This window comes from Paramisgurnus dabryanus, chromosome 1 (genome assembly GCF_030506205.2).
Source record: "Paramisgurnus dabryanus chromosome 1, PD_genome_1.1, whole genome shotgun sequence".
NCBI lineage: Eukaryota > Metazoa > Chordata > Actinopteri > Cypriniformes > Cobitidae > Paramisgurnus > Paramisgurnus dabryanus.
The window spans coordinates 54,935,881-54,950,980 of NC_133337.1; the positions used below are offsets into that span (position 1 = coordinate 54,935,881).

At 36.4% G+C, this 15,100-nt stretch overlaps 2 long non-coding RNA genes across 2 annotated transcripts; one reads left to right on the forward strand and one right to left on the reverse strand.

The window, feature by feature from the left end:
* Nucleotides 1-975: 975 nt before the first annotated feature.
* LOC135720608 (uncharacterized) lies at nucleotides 976-2,498 on the forward strand. Its single transcript, XR_010521314.2, has 3 exons — nucleotides 976-1,488; nucleotides 1,911-2,045; nucleotides 2,368-2,498. It is a non-coding gene; the product is annotated as an uncharacterized lncRNA (long non-coding RNA).
* Nucleotides 2,058-3,465, reverse strand: LOC135720607 (uncharacterized). Its single transcript, XR_010521313.2, has 4 exons — nucleotides 3,078-3,465; nucleotides 2,847-2,979; nucleotides 2,664-2,764; nucleotides 2,058-2,553 (listed from the first exon to the last, which is right to left on the reverse strand). It is a non-coding gene; the product is annotated as an uncharacterized lncRNA (long non-coding RNA).
* Between the last annotated feature and the right edge of the window lie 11,635 nt (nucleotides 3,466-15,100).

The following is a 15,100-nucleotide window of genomic DNA, read 5'->3' on the forward strand; positions in this document are numbered from 1 at the left end:
TAATTTTGTTTTAAGCTTAAGGATCCTATTTTAATGATCAAAAGCATTATTTATTTGTATTGAAATTATTTTTTGTATTACAAAGTCGTTTTCTTTCAGTCATGGAAGTAAAATTAGCAGGCTTTTAAATTACTGTAAATGTATGGATAGCCTACATGATCAGTTTAATCTCAAAAAATAATTAACAAAGATGCAAGAACTGTTTGTACTCTAAAATACTTTATTTGTAACAAACAGGAGAGGAAGAATTTAGAAACGTGCGGAGAGCCGAAACGTTTCAGCATTGGGACAGCACTGTGAGTGCTTTGAAAAGCATTACTTAAAAAAGTTTCTCATCTCACCATATCCACAGGTACAAATTCATCATAAACAATAAATCTGTTGGGTTGCAGTTAAAAAAACCCATTTCAAAATAGATGCAATATTTGCATTGATTTAAAGCAAAGCATTTATTTACTTACCAGGCTAACAGGTGAAGCACCTCTTTACGCCTTCTAATGTCTCGTAATTGGTCTTCATTTGTCCAAGAGACTGATTAATAATCTTTTACATTTTAATCCTTTAATTTTTCATATTTAAAAATGTTTGTGTGCTGCTGTGCATCCATGTGTGTGATAAGGAAATGCGTGTTGTTGCCCCATTTATAGGCCGGACTACTAACTCACTCTTTATATAACAAAAACAATATTGCGCCTTTGACTTTAGACCTGGTTTTAGTTGGTCATGCGTCTCAACACACCTCGTTTTCAGACCAGAATGACCATGGGCACAAAAATGGGCGCAAGTGCATTTTCTATTTAAACAACGTGGCGCTGACCATGAAAATGCTAACTGCGCCAGGCTGTAACTAGCAAAAAACACTTCATCGCGCAAGTCTTGTCATCTTCATGTAATGTCATCTTCAATTACACTTTCCTGTCTAACAAAATGCAAGTTCACAATTTTTTGGTTAAAGAGCACCAATTATGCTAATAAATTGGCACGTTATCACGTTATTGTAATATCCCATAGTACATACATGTTATTAAAACGTGAACTAATGCATTGTGAGTCTTATAAATTGCTTACATACCTCACCGATTTCCCACTGTCTGGAAAACGCTCGGTTTAGTTCCTGTCTCCGCCTCCCAAAATGTCTAGTGTAATCGGATTGGTCAGATGACTACTCAACTGTTATTGGTCAGCTGGGTTCGGCGTGTGTTTGAAAGGTTACGCCCCTGACTACGCGTGGGTTGACACAGATTCTGACTGAGAGTCACAGCCTCAGAGTCACCGTAAACAAGCGTTATATTTCTCTATAAACGATGGTGTCTGTACTGCCTTACCACTTCAAGCTCGATCCAGAGAGTTCAGACCATGTTTCAGACGGCCGTTACGATATAAACGATCTCCGTCAATGAACGCGATTGGATTTAACTTTTTTAGGTGTCCTTAGCTCTGCCAGAATGCTAAACGAAGACGAAAATGTGTTGCAAAGACATCCAAAAGGTAATTATAACGTACTACATAACTATATGGAAACACCAAATGTAGCACATAGAAAGTATTTGTTGAAATGATTATAAAACGATTTCACTTGGTAATTTCTACATTATTTTACTCTAGTAAAATTTATTATAAAAGACTGCTTACATACTATATCACTGTGCAAACTATATGGAAACACCAAATGTAGCACATATAAAGTATTTGTTGAAATGATTATAAAACGATTTCACTTGGTAATTTCTACATTATTTTACTATAGTAAACTTAATTATAAAATACTGCTTACATACTATTTTACTGTGCAAATTATATGGAAACACCAAATGTAGCACAAAGAAAGTATTAATTGAAATGAATGTTCTACATTATTTTACTATGTTAAACTTTATTATGAAAGACTGTGCTATGTTTTTACTTACTAGGTTTTAAGGAGAATGCAACAGGTTCCAGGGCCTTACCTGCGTGATTCATCATCCAGGTTTTGCACAAATTGTCTAAATCCCTACACACAGAACATTTATTGTACCGACTATAAGCCTTTGAGGCGCAGGACTAGAGTAAGTTTTATTACATTTTTAAACCAATAACACTAAAGTATCATTATAGTAACAAAGTACCCAAAAGAACAAAAGATGTAACTTTAAAGAAAATATAGTAGTCAGTCAAAAGTTTATTTATTTATTACAAATATATATTTAAATGTTAAACAATATACAAATAAACATACTTTAGTAACCATATTGTGCTTTTCTTTCAAAAATTGTTCAATTCACTTCTTACAGCTATCTATTCAGATAAATGGCATATCAAAGCTTTGTCAGCTGATGCTATCTAAGATGACACTTTAGGGTTATCATCCTGTCGTGTGTTGTTCTCCAGATATGCTTGGAGCTTCCTGATCGGAATGTTGGCTTCCGACGACCCCTGCACTGAAGATGGCATGCAATCACGTCCTCCTTTGAAGGTCTCTCAAACTGTGATGCCAGGTCCATTGGAATCGGGGTTTCCTTCAGCTTATCTTCAAATACCTCATCAAACACAAGCCTGATCACATCATCCACATAACTGTAGAAATATTGCAGTCAATAAATCTTTTGTTTTGATAATTTATTTCCCTGCTTCATACATTAAGTTTTTAATTATGAATGTATTTGAAATAAAAAATTACTGCTTACGGTATGTCATTTGTGTGTTTTGGGAACATAGCCTTGTACTTTCCCTCTCCTGCTTTTGTTACGGCTTGGTGACATTGTAATGGATGGCTGCAAGGTACAACCTGTAAAAATATAAGCAAGCATAAATTTATTGTAAAAGTAAATACTACTTTATTTAACACAGTTACTAAAATACTTAAATACCTGCATAGCATTCCAATAAATGAGAAAATCAAATTTTTTTGCTGCAAATCTGAAATCTCAGGCTACGGACGGCAAAGGCATCCACTGATGATGGTGATGGAAACATTGTGAAACGATGCTACTGCGTGGGTTCCTATGATTATGCAGAGAAAAAAAACTTTGTCATCATCAGTTATACATTTAAGACTGGTAGTGGTTTCACTAGCTAAATACATCATTTGTGTTACACACCTTTGCTCCTCATATGCCAGTCTGACTCCTTGTACTGTGTGTAATAATGTTGCATGTTTGCATACAGTGTAGAAGGATGTGTACAGCTGCGAATCTAGGATATAGAGAAATAAAACAAACATGTATTCAGTAAAAAAGACATATTATAACAATAGAGTACCATGACTATAAATCGTTAGACTATTCATTAAAACGTTAATGTATTACATATTACATGGCCCAACATTAGCAACACACATTACGTGTTTACTTCGTTTCAAAATCTAAGAAAGCTTCAAGTAAATACAACAGTAAAATACATATAACTTTAAACAAATCATCTGTACTTAAGAGTTTCTTGAGTTTGATCATGAGAACAAATTTTACCGGTAACAGTTTAGCTGGTAACTTAGCAAGTTTGTAAACATGTCTTAAAGGACAAGTTCGGTATTTTAGACTTAAAGCCCTGTTTTCAGATTGTTTATGGTCAAATAGAAAGGTTTTGACTGAAATTTCGACATTTTCGGCTGCCCTGAGAATTTTCGCGTGTTTGTGTTTCAGCTCAGACCTCTACAATGGGTTTATAGGTGCACTGGAACAATCCTTCCTAAAATGCATTAAACTTTCGTTTACAAAGACGTGAAACTCACCGAGTGGTCAGGGGTGTTCACTGGTATGCTCACACAAAAATTGCTCCAAAAGACGCATTCCAACAGGTTTTATCGTAGTTTTTACCAACTCCATTGACTGTATTAGACGTCCTGTGAGGTACGGTATTACTCCGCGCCGGGAACTTTGTTTCTATTCTTGCAATACATGGGTTTCAGCTGGCGTCACTCTCTTGTCTTCCGCCATTTTGAGGACCTGAAGTGGTCGCAAAAGAACTAGAAGCTATGCCTTCAATATGTTGTGAGCATCAAAATCGCTATTTTTACAACACTAAGAAGGCTCGACAAAACATGATATTTTGCTCGAAGTATCGCCTGTGTCTCTACACGTGAACTCGAGCATTGAGAACATTGTTTGTGAACAAAGAGTTTACTAAAAAGAAGGTTTTGAACAACTGACTTTGGTTGATTTGGCTTCCGCTCGCCGCCATCTTCCCAGTCTAGATGTATCGATCTGCGAATGGAACGTAAGGAGGGAGGAGAGTAAAGATGGATAGCTCCTAAAGCATAGTTCCATATAAATGCACAGATAATTCGTTGTTTTGTCGCAAGTGAAAAACAATATTGACCTTCTAGTTGAAAAAGGAGCCTCATATGAGATTCATTCATTCGCATTCAGAAATCGATTATTTCCGTCTGGCAGGGATGACGAGCAGACAGCATAACAGCCAAAATCAGTTTTACAAAACTTTCTTTTTATTAAACTCTGTGTACACAAACAATGTTCTCAATGTTCGCGTTCATGAGTAGAGATCCAGGTGATACTTCGAGCAAAGTTTCATGTTGTGACGCGCCGCCTTAGTGTTGTAAAATAGTGGTAGTTCGGTAGCAGCGAACAGCGGCTGGAAGAACGTATCGGGGATTGAGTAGGCATCACACCCAAACCAAGGTATATTTTTTTAAAGTCGCGTTTCTTTTCATGACAGTCGAGGTGCGACATGTTGTCTTTCGTAGCCATTTCCCGTATCCATAAGAATCATAGACAGTAAAAGATAAGAAATCCGTAAATCGTAGCAAGCCAGCCAATGCTTGTCAGTAGCCTACTGGTACTCGGTAGGTCCTCAAGATGGCGGCATAACGTAAAAAGTCACATGACTGAAACCCATGTATTGGCAAAGGCGGATTAGCGCCACCACCTGGGCTGGAGTGTTTATTATTCAAGCTCTAAGCGGAAGAATGTACGGGTGTGAGGCGTTTGGGGAAATAGGTCCACAAGTTAACAACGAATGCTAAAACAGCTGTTGGAAAGCATCTTTGCAGCGATTTTTGTGTGAGCATATCAGTGAACACCCTTGACCACTCTTCGTAAACGAAAGTTTAATGCATTTTAGGAAGGATTGTTCCAGTGCACCTATAAACCCATTGTAGAGGTCTGAGCTGAAACACAAACACGCGAAAATTCTCAGGGCAGCCGAAAATGTCGAAATTTCAGTCAAAACCATTCTATTTGACCATAAACAATCTGAAAACAGGGCTTTAAGTCTAAAATACCGAACTTGTCCTTTAACCAACATCGATAAAAAAACGATAGTCTGCATAATTCAACATACACGTGTGTAAATATGGTACGTTGTTTATGAAATACAGTATTACAACACAAAACAGTTCGCTTGCAAGCTTAGCTCTAGCTCTACACATAGATATATATCTGAGCTCTACACGCACATTATGTTAATCTCCGGTTACCGGTTACGTAATGTACAGTAAAAGGCAAATAATAAACGTGAATACTTACAGCCTGTGATCCAGAAGTGCACAGTAATCCAACTTTCAGGAGGAGACGTCCAGCTTCGGTTCATGAGAAGAAGTTATTGTGAAAACTCCGTGAACAACTTCTGACTGGATTTTTCCGGAACCGTATTAAACATGATGTCCTCTGTGGAAGTCCATAAAGTGCTATTTTGCCCTCGCATCTAAAGAGACAGCGTCTACTCCAGAGATTTAATCGCTTAAACAATGAAACAAGAGTTTGCAAACAGAGTCAAAGCAGGGACTCCCAACCTCCGCCATTTTAGCTCTCTTCTGACTCGGCGCTCCCCACCCTCGTCTTTGAGGGCGTACCCAAGCAAAGCAGAGAGGGCTGAACTATGATAATGTTGGTCTTATCTACGTCACTAATCCCAGGAAGTAAACTGTTGCCTACAATCCGAGTGTTTTTTGTAGTCCTCGAACGTTAGAGACGATAACTCGCGTCATCGTTTTCTTTGAGGTATGTACTTTTTGAATATCGTTAGCATGTACTAATAAACACTTACACACAAAATGATGTTTAAAAACGTGTATCCCATAATAGGTGCTCTTTAAATAAAAAAATAATACTAAATAAATTCTAAATAATAGATTTGAACCTAAGTCATCTTAAATGCTAAATGAATAGTGTACCACGTAAACATCTAGTTTTACTCAAATTGAATATTAGAAATTAGCATTTTTCCCTTTGGCTACATCTGATGACTTGACATTCAGTGTCTTCTCATTACAGGCATTATACAGGAAATGTGCATATTACTGCAGCTATGATTCATCGTTGATCTGAGCTCTCTTCTCTGAGCTATTAGCTAAAAAGGTTAATTCTGATTCAGAGGACGAGTGAATGTTTTTATGCAAATCTGCTTTCTTAATTACAATGTGTTTAGTTCATTCTGAATAGTAATTAATAATTCATTATGGATTTTTTTAAAATGAAAATTGCTTGTCAGTTTTCCATGATTATGAAAAAGCTGGAAATATTGTGAATTTTAAAATAGTGTTTTCCAATGGAAATTTGATATACTCTGGGTGATTTTTTATGTTTTTTGTGACATGTCTATTGTAAACTAAAATCAACAATGTGCCTGTGGGTAGCAGTCAGATTTTTTTGACCCACTCAATCACTGTGGGTGGCATTTCTTGATGTCAATCATTTTTGCATGTTCATAGGGCAGTCCATACATGGCAAACAGAAAGCTTATAGTGTTTGTCATGAGAGAACTCTGCTTTTTTACCACGGTTAATGTCATGGTACCTAGAGTAGCCTATACACGATGAGTGTAAGGCTGAGTATAGTGTTTGCATATGTGTACATGCGACACTGAGATGACCTACTGCTGCTCTGATCTCCGATTACAACAGTCTTCAAGTGTCTGTGTATTTTATGTATGTCTTTGGAGGGGAAGGTTTGTCCCAGTGTGCCCTGACAGATCAACAGGATAAACCTTGCCATACTATGCCTGTAAATGATCAGGGTAATATATACTGTTCTGCCATAATGATACTGTAGATCCAACTATATGCCAAACAACGTTTAGATCCAGTTCATTAATTTTCGGACTAGGTCTCAGAGTAAATCACACTTTTTTGGAAAAACACCTTTGTGTGTTACTCAAAGACAGTCAAGTCTGATGTGAGTTAACACGTCTACTCAGGATATACAGTGATGACAGAATAAAATCTTAGTTTAGTGAATAATCTTACTTGCGTTCTCAATGTTTCGTATGATTTTGCTTGATTTGTAAAATGTAAGACATAAACATTAATATTACAACGTTAAATACAATACAAATGTATGTTTGTACTCTTCGGTCATCTCTCAGGTAATACGCAAATACAGGTTGTTTTGTGAACTGTTACATTAGTTCACCATTCTGTATCACCTTATTGTGCCAGCATCAATTTTCTTTACTTCACTTTTTTATCCTGAAGTACCAAAAGTGCCCTGCGCTGACCCAGACCCGCATCCTGAATCCCTGTTACAAATCTCACAGTTCAGTGAGTTTCTGAACTATTTAGCCTTGAATCAAACACCACAGAGGCTTTCAATACACCTCAAAGTTAGTTTTCTTCTTCTGCTATTTCAAATGGTGTCATAGCGTAACCTACGAGTTAGAGGAAAGCTTCACTCGGTTCTGACCTCACCCCAGCTTCCTTTATTGTGCAACAGTTGCCATGACAACACATATGTATTCCATGCTTTCTTCATGTTACATGCTGTGGCCGTGCAAGAGGTGAAAGCACTTTTTACTACCACATAATAGAGAAGACAAGTATAAAGGAATAGCAGGAGTAGGAGTAACAAAACTTAAGAGCTTATATAATTGAATTTGAGAAATTTTGCACACATACATTTAAAAAGACACTCACAGTTTCAAGTTAAAGTAATAAGCAATGAAATTGAAATAAAAAAAATGTTTTTTTTACAAATTACTTAGCTGTGAGCTTCATTATTTAAAAAAAATGCATGTGCCCTCATCATCATTAATAAAAAATGGAAATCCTACAGTGGCCCTGAAGTGCAAACCACAACAACAAATTACTAAACAACAACAACAAATTTAAAAACACCACAACAAATTAAAAACACTGCAACAAATTAAAAAACAACAACAAATTAAAAAAACACTACAGCAAATTAAAAACCACTACAGCAAATTAAAAAACACTACAACAAAATAAAAAACAAATACAAAATAAAAAAACACAACAGCAAGTTAAAAAAACACTACAGCAAATTAAAAACACAACTACAAATTAAAAAACACTACAACAAATTAAAAACACAACTACAAATTAAAAAACACTACAACAAAATAAAAAACCATAACAAAATAAAAAACACAACAGCAAGTTAAAAAAACACTACAACAAATTAAAAAACACTACAACAAAATAAAAAACAACTACAAAATAAAAAACACTACAACAAATTAAAAAACACAACTACAAATTAAAAAACATAACAACAAATTAAAAACACAACTAAAAATACAAAACACAACTACATTAACCTACCGGAAGAGGTAGGTACCAGTGGGCAACATGAGACATCGCTGATTGGACGACACTGCAGTTTGGCTTTTGAACCGGTTATTCTTCCTGTAGCGCGTGGTTTGGAGAGGAGGAAGGACAGCAAAATGTTTTTGCCCAAACTGCGGAAAAGAACTGGTTGAGCCGCCCCCGAACTTTTGCAGCGGCTGTGACAAAAGGCTTAAAGAAATATCTACCATCGGAGACACCCAACAACCTTCGAGTAAGTTAATAAGAATAATGTATTGCTTACGTTGCTTGTGGATGTAACGTTAGCTTACTACTACCCTAAGCCGGCCGCAGCAGCTGCTACGTTTGGGTCATCTGTAACATTCATGTTTGAAAAAATGCGCTACAGGAAGAATAACTTCCGGTTCAAAGCCGAACTGCAGTGTTGTCCAATCAGCGATGTCTCATGTTGCCCACTGGTACCTACCTCTTCCGGTAGGTTAATGTAGTTGTGTTTTTTAATTTGTAGTTGTGTTTTTTAATTTGTAGTTGTGTTTTTTAATTTGTTGTAGTGTTTTTTATTTTGTAGTTGTTTTTTATTTTGTTGTAGTGTTTTTTATTTTGTTGTAGTGTTTTTTTAACTTGCTGTTGCGGTTTTTATTTTGTTTTGTTTTTTTATTTTGTTGTAGTGTTTTTTAATTTGTAGTTGTGTTTTTAATTTGTTGTAGTGTTTTTTAATTTGTAGTTGTGTTTTTTAATTTGCTGTAGTGTTTTTTTAACTTGCTGTTGTGTTTTTTTTGTATTTGTTTTTTATTTTGTTGTAGTGGTTTTTAATTTGCTGTAGTGGTTTTTAATTTGCTGTAGTGTTTTTAAATTTGTTGTGGTGTTTTTTAATTTGTTGTAGTGTTTTTTTAAATTTGTTGTTGTATTTTAATTTGTTGTTGTTGTTTAGTAATTTGTTGTTGTGGTTTGCACTTTAGGGCCACCGTAGTAATCTCCTCCCTTCCTCGAAACAATCTTTCTCCAGTCATGAGGAATGGCGGGAGGGCGGGGCTCGGAAAAAGATTGCAGTAATTAGCAAATAGCAACCTGACCCAAATTCTAACAATCCAATAAATTCTCAATGGTTGAATTCAAATCCCGCCGTTTTCATGACAGGGAAAATAAGACAATCGCTTTTTCCTTTTCATTGTGACTTTAACGCTGCATTCACACGGGGCGAAAGTGTTAGCGCTTGATGGAAGGCTTGTCTGAAGCTTGGCCAACAGCCAATACCGTGGCCGCAACATATGCTCCGGTCTTCTATAAACGTAATTGGCTGGTTCTGCTTATTTGCATAAGGCAATCTGATTGGCTGACGCCAACGGATCCACAATTCAGTTCGGCAACGCATGACGTCACTTATTAACAGTGTTGGGGCTAGTTACTCAAAAAAGTAATATATTACGTATTACATATTACTCTCAAAAATAGTAATGCCTTACTTTACTTTATTACTCCCTGGAGAAAGTAACTAGTTATATTACTAGTTACATTTTTTTTCTGGACAAGAATGTTTATTTGGGCAAGCCACGGCCAAGAAAATGCTGGCTTCCTTACCCGCTACTGGACGTGGGGCACAGCGTTTGGAGAACATTAAAGAGTGTGCACTTCACCGTCAAGTTAATAAAATATGACTGAATCTCCACCCGTCAAAACTAGCTTTCTGTTGCTGGGAACCTTCCTCTGAAAAAGAGCTTGCCGTTGTTGACGCTTCCATTTACCCGATCTGTCTGAGTGTGCCGCTGCCGCTCTGTGCTGCTGGCTGCCGGGTGTCGACCAATCGGTGATGGTAAATGATACCTCGTGCCAAACTTAGACCAATCACTGTTCCATTCACGCCCTCCTCCCCTTCCCTTTTGTTCTCTGTGTTTTGTGCCTTGTGTGATGAAGGTGCTACTGGCGAATGTAACTTAAGTAACTAGCTCGGGAAAACTGTAATAATATTACCATTTTCAGACGGGTAATGCCTTACACTACTAGTTACTGAAAAAAGTAATATTATTACAGTAACTAGTTACTTTGTAACTAGTTACACCCAACACTGCTTATTAAAAGTGAAAGGGAAGCGTTAACGATTATGCCCTCTGTGAACGTACCGTTAAGGTCACCCAAACATTAAAATTCTGTCATCATTTACTCACCGTCATGTTGCTCTAAAGCTTGAGTTTTTTTTATTGTGATGAACACAAAATAAGTTATTTTGATAAATGGTGGTAAGCACACCTTCGACGGTACCCAATTAATTCCATCGTATTTGTTTTTCCTACTACGAAAGTCATTGATTACAATCAGCTGTGTGCTTTCCATCATTTATCAAAATATCTGCTTTCTTGTTCACCAAAAAAATAAATGAATACATATTTAGAACAACATGAGGATAAGAAAATGAAGACATTCACCCACATTTTTGGGTGAACTATCCCTTTAAATGTTGAGATTTGCTTTAAAAAAGTACAATTACTAACCTGAGTTTGCTCTCAGTTTAATGTTTAATGCAAAACAGTTGTAGTCATTACTCATGAGTTTGACTTAATAAGTGCAGATCAGATATTTATGGGTTTCAGTGATCCTGATCTTCTGATCTTATTCACACTTTGTGGAACTTGTCCAAAGCAGGTAATAAAATGTATAATGAGAACTCGCTATCGGATCTCACATTCTCTTTTCATTTCTTTCTCAGTTTAATTGAACAATACCGGGGCAACACAGTAGCTTAATCTGTCAGCAAGAAGGTCCCTGGTTCGAGCCTTAGCTGGGTCTGGTGGTCTTTTGTGTGAAGTTTGCATGTTCTCCATGAAAGTGTCCTCCTTCCACAACTTGTGCATATATTAACTGTATATAAATTAACAGATAACAGATTAACAGATGAAAATAGCCATAAAATTAATTGTTGGAATAGTGTTAAGAAATGACCAGGGGCCTCATTTATCAACAGTTCGTAGAAAAGGTTCTATATTTTGACCTACGAATGAAATGTAGTATGTGCGTAAGTAGAAAAAAATCGGGATTTATCAAAAATGCGCACGTGGTTCAAGCATTTGTCAGAGCTTTCATTTATAGTGGTAGACACCAATTTGACGACAAATCACAAATAAATGATTAACTTCAACACTGATTTGCTGTTAATGTATTGACACAAATTATTTTTAATACCTGCTTGTGGATAATAAATACACTTCTTTACACACTGGGGATGATCCTGTTTAGTGTCGCTATTCTACCACTAGATTCTGTGCGTAAGCATGCTCTGAGGTGTGTGTATATTTACACACATTTCTACGTATAAGTGCAATTTGATAAATGCCACACTTTGCGTAAAACTGTTCCTACGCACACTTTACGCACACTTGATAAATGAGGTCAAATCCACACTGAAGTCTCATCATTTGAATATGAATTGATTTGACTTGATTAATTTGACAGATTTTATTTTTGACATGGCTATAGATGGTTTCATTGGACGCACGTGATACACGTCTGGATCCGAACCTTACTTCCGGTTTCGTTTTTTTAATGGTCTGACTAGTTGCTAAACTGATCTCTTGAACAAATGCCTCGTCGAAAATAACAAATGTTTTGGTTTCCTAGGTAATCTATGTGTTGTTTTGTTTGCTTGTTATATAAATAAACTATGTTTAAAGAATTTGTTGTTATTTATTATTAGCGGAGTTTACCGGAAGTTACGTGCGGACCGCAACAGCGGCTTGTTTATGTTGTTACCGCTGAAACGGTCTATACTCAGTCAATATTGAAGATATTAAGGTTATATATATATATATTTATATTTTTACAGAATGTTCTTTACATTATGTAGGATGATCACAAAAATCACAAAAATTACTTTAGCTGGGTTTTGACCCAGCTTTGGGTAAAAAATGGACAAGCCCATCCCTTGGGTTAAATTAACCTAGAATTTTTTTTATATTTGACTGAACAGTGGTTAAAACAACCCCTTTTAGGTTCAAACTAATTATAATCCAATGGGCTGGTTCATCCCTTTTTGACCCAATGCGGGGTGGAAAATAATTCCTAAGATAAAAAATGTAAATGTGTCTCTTGTTTTTTTTTTTAGAGGAGATCTTACAGTCTACTCAGATGTCTTACACTGTAGGGGAGAGTGGGGTATGTTGTCACATGGAAAAGTTGTCACACCAACTCGTACACTAGAGGCTCCTATCTCAAAAATCAAAGATCCACTTTATGTGACGCCGCCTTCTATTGTCAAATTCGTGTTCACATGTGGTCAAGATCGCTCTTATCTGACGTTGGCCCAATTTATGTATTTTTAGTTTAAAACAAATAAAATTTGCACTTTGAGGCTATGTCCACACGAAGCCGGTGCATTCCCTATCCGATATTTTTTTTCCTTGCTCTAAAAAAAAATCCGTAAACACGAAACCACTGAAATCGACTGAAAGCGGTGTAGTATATATACCGGACCAGTGTGGGGCGCTGTAATTCTCCCACAGATATACACTATACACGGAGAAGAAGACTTTGAGCATGCGCATAACCAACGTATGGTGTTGTCCATTATTGCTTGTTGGTCACCACAATTGCATAGAAGCAATAGATTTTGCTGTAATAAAGCTAGTAGGCTTTAGTAGCTTCTGTAGCACGAACACAATCACGTAGTCCGCCGTTATTGTTGTTGCTGTTACGTGTGACGCTTCCGACACGTGATGTCATGACGTTTTCGCTTCACAAAATATACGGATTGGCTGTACAGACGAAACCGCAAGGGTGTCGGTTTCAGATTTATCCACTTTAGGACCCGGTTTCAAAAAATAGCGGATTAATTCTCCCAAAACACCGGATCCGTGTGGCTGAAACGCCAATACGATAACAAATTTATACGTATACAGTGATACGCGTCTCCGTGTGGACAGCCCCTAAATTTCATGCAATACAAATTTGTTAGGTATGAATGTTAAAAATGATTATTTTGCACAAAAAAGAGGAGACAATAACGTGTCTGTTGATGCTTTAGCTGATGTGCTATGTTGAGCTAACCCTGAGATTTAGCCAAGTTGTTTTAATGACTTTGAGACGTTTGAGTCGTCACATGCTTTTAAAGTAAACCTGAATTTCAACGATTTTATTATGAACTTAAACAATTCTTCACAAATTCTTTCAAGTAATATTTTAAAGCTGAAATTTGAATGAACAACTTTAGAGTAATACAAGTCATCTGTATCGGTGAGTTTTAGAAACAAATGATTAAAAATGCCCAGTTTTGTCTATAAACAAAAAGTTTCTCTAACTTTATGGTATTTGGGCCACATAAAAAGTCTGTTTGGTTTAGTGTCTGCATATCTTTCTCTTCCTCTTTTTCTGTCTCTTGGGTTTAGCATCAAAGCTAAAAGAATCGGAGGGAACATTGAAGTGATCAGAAGGCATGGAGAAGGAATGGACTGAGAGTCAGATGAAAAGGAGGATGTAATGAATGCAAGCAGAGAAAGTTTTATTCCATGCGGGATGGGATGGGGTGGGGTGGAGTAGGGAGGTACATGTGTTTTTCATTTAGTGGGATGAGCGAAAGAGAATGAAAAGAGTTTGAGACAAAGCACAGAATACTGTCTGTCTTTGATTTGAATGAATGCTCTTTAGGCTCAGGGATATCTCAGCCTTGATCTGGGAAAAGATTCAAACTACATTTAGGATGGTTGTGGATTACCACAATGTAAGACATCAGTGGCATATGTTTATGGTATAATGCTTATTGTTCACAGGTCGTGATGGTGCTGTTATGCTGGCCCCAGGAAAGGGGGACTTTTCAGTCTGGTCAGTTAAATAATATACATTTCAACAAAAACACTTTTTTTAATAAATCTGCTTTGTCAAATAAAAAACTGAAAGGTGTGGATCCATTGATTAATCATACGCAAAAATGCCACTTTTTTGGATAAAAACAGATCCAGTGTGAAATTTTGCCATTATAAACCGCAACAAATGTTTGTTCTCCATATGATAAAAGATTTGGAGTTTTACATGACTGTTAAATGTAACTGTTATACACTGATACTCATCTCGGCCTTATGAGTCGAATACCCTATCAACACACGTTCTTAGCCAAAAGATAAATAATAAGAAATCTCTCTTGTATTTTCCTTTAGTGTTTTTATAATGTCCCATTGTCTTTTCCTATACAGTTTTATTTAAGGTTTTGTATTTTTTTCAATTGAAAGTTTGCATGTATATGTAAAGCATGCATTTAGGCATTTTATTATTAAGGTGGAGCCAGTGAATATTTTTAAATATTCCTTTATCCCCATTCACTTTAACTTTACCTTTTTTTCCCTTTCTTCCATCTTCAGTGATTTTCTTTGCCCTGGCAGGACCTGATCTCAGCCCCTTTATCTCCAATTGCCTCCCTGCAGACTTTCTCAGATGCATGGCTTTACGCCACACTGTCTTATTGATTTGTTGCACTTGAAATCATTTCATGAGAGAGAGAGAGTCTAAAAACTCATCCCTAGCTTTTTCAAAATCATAACATCACAGTCTTTTATAATATAACACTTTCTGATCATCAAACACATGTGATTTGTATTATGTATTAATCTGCATTTGTTATAATACCTTTACTGTGTTGTTTATGCA